Below are 7308 nucleotides of genomic sequence, written 5' to 3' on the forward strand. Positions count from 1 at the left end.
ACATTGAAAGCAGCTGACTTCATTAAAGTCCTGAGTTTGTCCTATAACAATATAAAAACTAGTTTCTCTTATGCATTCCTTTCCGCTTCACCCTACACTAAGTTTCTTTTCATTTGTGTATTTTATTTTCATTTAGCATCACCAGTTTCCCATGTTTTCATGGTTCAGGCAAAATTTTTTGAAGTACATTTTTGTATGGTCAGATGCCTTTCCTGTCACCAACATTCACTTGTTTCTATGCATTATACTTCCCAAAGACCAGACATATTTTCCACAGAAGACTTGGAAATGAACAACATCACTTGTATGATGGTAATGCTCGTTTACAACCATCACAAGATGTCAAGACAAAGCTACACACAAATGAACACATATTTATGAAGGGCATCTCTTAGTTCCCGTTTACCAAATCCAGTCATAAGGCTTCGATGGGCCAAGGGATATAGTAGAAGACACTAGTCCAAGGTACCACACAGTGTGGAACATGGTTGGGAAGCAACGGTTTTAACCACACAGTCATGTCTGTGCCTCCAGATATCAAATTATTATAATCAAAATAATCCATCATTTTTGTGGACATGTGGTTAATGTCTCACTATAGTGACTAATGCAGTCATTCAACTGACTTCTATGAATTAAAAATCTGTTGTTCTCATAAGAGTTAAAATCATAGGAAGAGAGAAAGCTTAATTGCTATTGAGAGCAGTAGGATTTTAAGTATATTTTATCAGCTAAATCTATCTACTACATTCTGAGTGCTTCCAGGAAATAATATGTCTATTTTGCCCAAGATAAGAGAAAAATATGGTTCACTGTATATGAATATAAATATATCAATACTTACTGGCTGAAACAGGTTTTCATATTGGCTGTAAAAAAAATATTGTATTACTTTTGTGAGAGATGGATATGAAGAAAAATCATGACACAACCAACAGAATATTATCTAAACTTACATTCATAATATCACAAATACATATTCAGATACACACACATATATATACATATAAATATACATGTGTATTTGTACAGAGAAGGAGAAGGAAATCAGGAGAGAGAGAGACTGAGATGTTTATCTACAAGAAAATAGGCTATTTTTCAAACTCTTGCATGGACAAAGGAAGGAATTTACTCAATGTAATTTCATTATGAACCTTATGATTGAGTGGGTATACTTCTAAATTACTAATATAAATGTTTGTCTTGTCAAGAAATCTACTATGTGTGTGTGAGAGAGAGAGAGAGAGGGACGGATGGAGGCAAAGTATATAATTGTGTTTGCTTCTGTATAAAGTAGCTGTAAAAGTGACAAGGACTTCCACATGATATCTGCAAAGCATTTGTTAACAAGCATCTAATTTTAAGTTACTTGTTCCAAGGGGGGGGGGTGCAAAAAAATACTGAAGACTTGAGAGGGAAATAACAGAAGTGAACTACACTGAATTTTTTTTTATATTTCTATCTTTAACAGATAATATATGAGCCACAATACCAGTTATGTCCAAATAAGACTCACCATTAGATAAAGAAAAAAGGGTGAATTTAGGAATCTAGCATTCTAAAAGTAATTTTTTAAAGTGAAGTTTAGCAGTTTTGTTTCTTTTTTTTTTTTTAAATAGTAAATATGTTTCTATTTAACCATCCCTTCACACTGCTTTACCCTTTGGCTAAGATCAAAGTGTAGTATTTGTTCTTGCCAGTTTAATATCTGATATGGTCCCATGTTGGGGGCCATCAATATTAAACTGATTTTTACAACAGGGCAAAGAGTTAGGGGCTTGCTCTGCTTTTACTACAGGTTGGCCTGGTATTGCAGTACTTCCAGGATTCAGTCAATCTCCTATCTGAAGGATAGAAATTAATCATCCCTTCACACTTCTCATTTATAGTGTCCCAAGGGTGTGCAAAATATGGGATATAATTAGTTGGGTAAGAAATGAGGAGGACATTTATTTTTTTTTTTGTTCCATTTTGTATTTCAAAGCTGCCAAGCTCTGATATGCAGAGTTAAGTTCAAATTTAAACAATTCATTACTTAAAAAACAATGGACTATGCCAATGATTTCCAGCCATTTTTTACATATGTTGCCAGTGGCACTGGACTGGCTCCTGTGCAGGTGGCACGTAAAAACCTTTTTGAGTGTGGCCGTTGCCAGTACCATGTGACTGGCCCTTGTGCCGGTGGCATGTAAAAGCACCCACTACACTCTTGGAGTGGTTGGCATTAGGAAGGGCATCCAGCTGTAGAAACTCTGCCAAATCAGATTGGAGCCTGGTGTAGCTATCTGGTTCACCAGTTCTCAGTCAAATCGTCCAACCCATGCTAGCATGGAAAGCGGACGTTAAACGATGATGAGACCCCTTTGATTCCTATTTCACTTCTTTAGACCCTCATAATCATTCCTGTTTAAAAAAATCCAACTATATTTTTATAATTAAACAGCATTATGAATTTCATTAAATATTTTGTGTGTTGTAGAAATATAACCAATTTATTGCAGATAAACTTTAACAACAAAATCTCATATGGGCCCCTTAAGGGCTATATGGACCCTGGTTGAGAACCACTGAACCATACGAAGTTGAGGTACTGTAAATTCATTGGAATAAAAACAAAGTCTTTATTGGTTCCCTAAAAACTAATGGATTATAGGATTGATTACCACCATCATAATTAATAACTAATGCATGCATTGCTCATGCATTATCAAAGGATAAAATATAAAAAAAAACAACTGTCACATTGCGTTAATCTACAAGAAGTTATTTGAAAACATTGAAGGCATTCTATTTCCAATTGCCTTTCTTTTGATTAATATTTAATTTTATTTCTTCTTTAGAATCCATTTATCTATCAAATTTGTTAATTTTAAAGTCTCTTTCAGATCAAAATAATTTCAATAATTCCAAATTATTATATTCACTTCATTATTATTATTATTATTATTATTATTATTATTATTATTATTGTATTTATCATGTTTCTTTCTTCTTTTAATTTTTGAAGTGGGTGTGGGTGTGAGGGAAATTTCATGAATTATATTTTTATTAAAATTCAATAATTTACAACATCAATGTCACAAATAATTCAATTCTCATCTTTCAAACGTTTATTATTTTAATTCTAATTTATACTTTGTACCCCCACTTCTCTTGTCCTCTCTCTTTCTCCCTTTCTCCGCTTCAATCGCTTGGTCTCGCTCTTTGTTGAATTCTCTTCTCTCATTTGTTATCTTCAAAATATACCTGTCATTTTTCATTGCTTTAATTTATTTATAGATGTCAAACTCATTCAATGTCTACATTGGAATTCCAGCAGAGTTATTGTCTGTTAGTTCTTTTCAAGAAGACCCACCATCCCCACTTTGGCATGCAAGGAACATTGTAGAATACACCTTCTTTGCAACATTTGTTATGGTTTTATAAATGAAACCAGCATATTACTGCTTTAAATGGCTGAAAGACAAAAAGTAAAAATGAAGAAATATGTACAGACCAAAGAGACAATCTTATAAACAATTCTTTGCTAGATAGAATTTATGAAAATCTGAAGTTCTCAAATAAAAAAGAAAAAAAAAGGTAACCACAAAATAAGAAGAATGACTGAACATTTTCCACAACCAATTTATTAGGAAATATGAACATTAGAATCAATGATATTTCTATTCTCATTTTAATGCAAACCCTCTATTTTCTCTAGAAAAATCTACCCTGGTAAGGTATATATTTCTTAGTTCTTATGCTTGGTCGCCATTGTTGTTGCTTAACTGCAGGTCAACCCCATTCAAGTTGATCATCCTGTTTCTGTTTAATAGATGTCCCTAATAATGCATTATCCTGAATGTATAAGTCTTCATCTCTTTTTTAAGATGGCAAGGTAGAAAAAAACAAAAGATTCAGCTACTTCTTTTGCAAGTAGAGCGAGTCCTACCACCACCATCATTCTTTTAAGTTTGGTACATTAAATGATTTATTATTTTGTAGTCTAAAACCTCTTGATTTTAAGTTCAAACCTCACATGCTTCTTCTTGAGCTTAAAACTTTGTTTAGTCAATCAAAGAACACAAATTATATTGGGAGAATAATTCAAGAGAAGATGGATGCCATATCTGGACTTGAGTAAATAATTAAATACAGAAGAATTTCTGAGTTGCTTTCGACAATGAACTGATCAATCCCACTGCAAGACCACATAGGCAAGGGTCTTGTATAACCCTAGATTGAGAAAAGCCTTGAGTAGATTTAGTAAATGGAAACTGAAAGAACCCCGTCATATATAATGTGCAGAAATGGCTGCATGTTAAGGAGTTTCCTTGCCAACTACATGGTTCCAGATTCAATCCCACTTCATGGCACCTTGGGCAAGTGTCTTTTACTATAGTTCCAAGGCTGATCAATGCCTTGTAAATGGATTTGGTAGACCAAAACTAAAGGAAGACCATCATGTGTGTGTGTGTGTGTGTGTGTGTGTGTGTTAGTGTTTCCTTGCCTCACTGCCATGATATAAACAAGACTGCACATCTCACAAATGGTGTCAATTTCTTCTAGGCTTCTCTGAGACATGTCCAGTCAGGGAGAAAATTAACCTCACTTGGAAGCGGGTTGATGAGCACAAGGAAGGGCCATAGAAAACTTACAGTTATAAAATGCATATGACATATATAATCATGGAAACGTTGGCATAAAAAATGTCAATGATGATTTTATTTTCCAAAAGAATCCATTTAGTAAACATGAAAAAACTTCATATCAAATATTTACTATCTATTTTTCACTGCTTTTACTATAACCAGACCAGCTTGTAAAATTCAAGTTTATGGTAGAAAAGCTCCAATTACCTTTGTCTCTTCAAATGTGCTATTAACTAATATGAAGACAGGAGACAACATGATACATTTTCAAGCAAAAGTGCATCTTCAGCTTAGCTTGCCAAAGCAGTTACCATCAAATTGCTAAGTAAGCATTAAGAAATATGTTTTTTAGTGTAGCTTAAGTGAATTTATGAAAAATTAGATTATTGTAAAACTTGTTAATGTTGTTTTAAGCATTAAATATGATTTCACCTAATTAACTATTGATTATCATACAGATGGCATCTCAGATTAATTTCATTATGTTCTACAATGTTCTAGATTTTGGTTAACTGCCTTTCTCTAAATTCAACTTTAATGTTATCTTGTTATATATGAGAATGCAGTTATCCATTAGTGAGACTGTTTTAAATCATTAACTTGTGGAATTTTGCATTTCACAAAATATCAAAATTTACCATGATGCCTACATACACACACACACACACACACACACACACACACACACTTTTTGGTATAAACATTATAGAAGAAAGTGAAATCAAAGAATTAAATTCAATCAAAACATTTATTTTGAACTGCAACAATTACACATTTCAGAAAATATAATCATATAAGAGAAAGGAATTCATAAATCTATAACTATAAGAAGAATATGAAACAGAAGTACCATTAAACAATTCCAACACTTCTGTAGCCAGCCACTTTTAATTTATGGCTTTCATCTTAGCAAACTTTGCTGTCTTTAGAGAATGAAGAATTCAGAGGTTATCTCTCTCTAATCTTAATAACTCTTAAGGTGTAACACATCTTTTATAAAGATTATTGAAACCAAGATAAATGTGATAAAATAAATTTTCTTTTAAGCTAGTCTTATTTTAACTCTTCTTATTGCACTTTGTGTATTTAGATATTCAAACTTCTTAGGAAATACACAAACTATGTATATATGTATATATTTATATATATATATATATATATATATAGTACTGTTCTGTGATATAAAGATCAACAAAAAAAGTACTCCATCTGGTGAGAGATAAATATTATTTAAAGGACACAATACTTGTTTTTAAGTGCTACTAATAGTTTCATATATATATAAAACCATCTGTGTAGCATATTAAATGGGATACACCATTAGAAGGTATGATGGTGTGGAATTATCCAAGATAAAATCTGAACATAGATGTATGATATCATGTGATCAATCAGACTATAAGATGCTGTTATACATCGTTGGTCACAATGCGCTTTGCATCATTTTAGCTTTTGAAATGATGCTACTCGACTGGCTAGGTGTCCAGGCCAACATTTTCCCTGAGCAGAATGCCCATCCATTGCAGAGTTACCCACTTAAAACCAAATCGACTGAAGAAGGATGAAATGAAGTGCTTTGCTCAAGAATACAACTTGTGGCTGATCTGAGAGTCAAAACCATGATTTCATGATCATGAGTATAAACAACACCCTAATAACAAGGCCATGTACCTTCACAAAAGGTATCATCAACATCAGCATCATCAATTAATGTCCCTTTCATCAGGCTGGCATAGGCGGGATGATGTGACAAGAACAAAAGAGCCAGTGCTGGTGTGTTTACGTCCCCGTAACCTAGCGGTTCGGCAAAAGAACCGATAGAATAAGCAATAGGCTTACAAAGAATAAGTCCTGGGGTTGATTTCCTCAATTGCGGAATTACGTATATATATAAAAAAAAAATATTAAAAAAACGAAGAATATGTATTAATACCTAATTAGCATATGTTGATAAATTAAATTAAATCACTAGCCTAATCATATCTTATTGCAGATTAATTCATAATAATATTTTGTTTGTATTTTATTTCCATGTTTAATTTTATTTAATTTTATTTCTTATTTCATTTATTATATACGTAATGCCGCAATTGAGGAAAAAGGAGCCGTGATGTAAGGTGTTGTGTCCAGTTGTTTTACTTGTATATTGTATTATATCACTCTAAACTTTTTATGTTCTCTCTATTTTTTTTCCTTCCTCTCTATATGTAAAACAAACATCCTGATGAAGGGAGTGTCTAATCTCTAATATGAGTACAACACCATATTAATAGATACATCTCAGAAACGGTCCGTAGATGTAGACTTTTAACTTAACTTTTATATTATATGTTCTTTTTTTTTTAATCCTGTCCTAATGTACACGTTTTTAATATAATACATGTAAATTTATAACTTCATCATACCGTATATATTTACCCATTATATGTTACATCATAATGTACGTTTACATGTAATGTTTTAACTTTAATTGTCATATTTTTATACAACTTAGAAATCATGCATATTTAAAAATATTTTTTTAATAAATATTTTGAACATTCATGATATTTCTAAAGTTTTTATTGTTGTATTTGCTTGTCTTTTTACCGTACCTTTTAGACACTTTAGAGACTGAATACTATAAATTCATTTATCGATTCTTGAAGGAATTGAACACACATATTGTATCTTGCAT

General features: G+C 32.1%; 1 non-coding gene across 1 annotated transcript; it reads left to right on the plus strand.

The window, feature by feature from the left end:
* Positions 1-1647: 1647 nt before the first annotated feature.
* LOC128247431 (U2 spliceosomal RNA) lies at positions 1648-1842 on the plus strand. Its single transcript, XR_008263818.1, has one exon. It is a non-coding gene; the product is annotated as a U2 spliceosomal RNA (small nuclear RNA).
* Positions 1843-7308: the final 5466 nt, after the last annotated feature.

The sequence above is a fragment of the Octopus bimaculoides genome, chromosome 3 (genome assembly GCF_001194135.2).
Source record: "Octopus bimaculoides isolate UCB-OBI-ISO-001 chromosome 3, ASM119413v2, whole genome shotgun sequence".
NCBI lineage: Eukaryota > Metazoa > Mollusca > Cephalopoda > Octopoda > Octopodidae > Octopus > Octopus bimaculoides.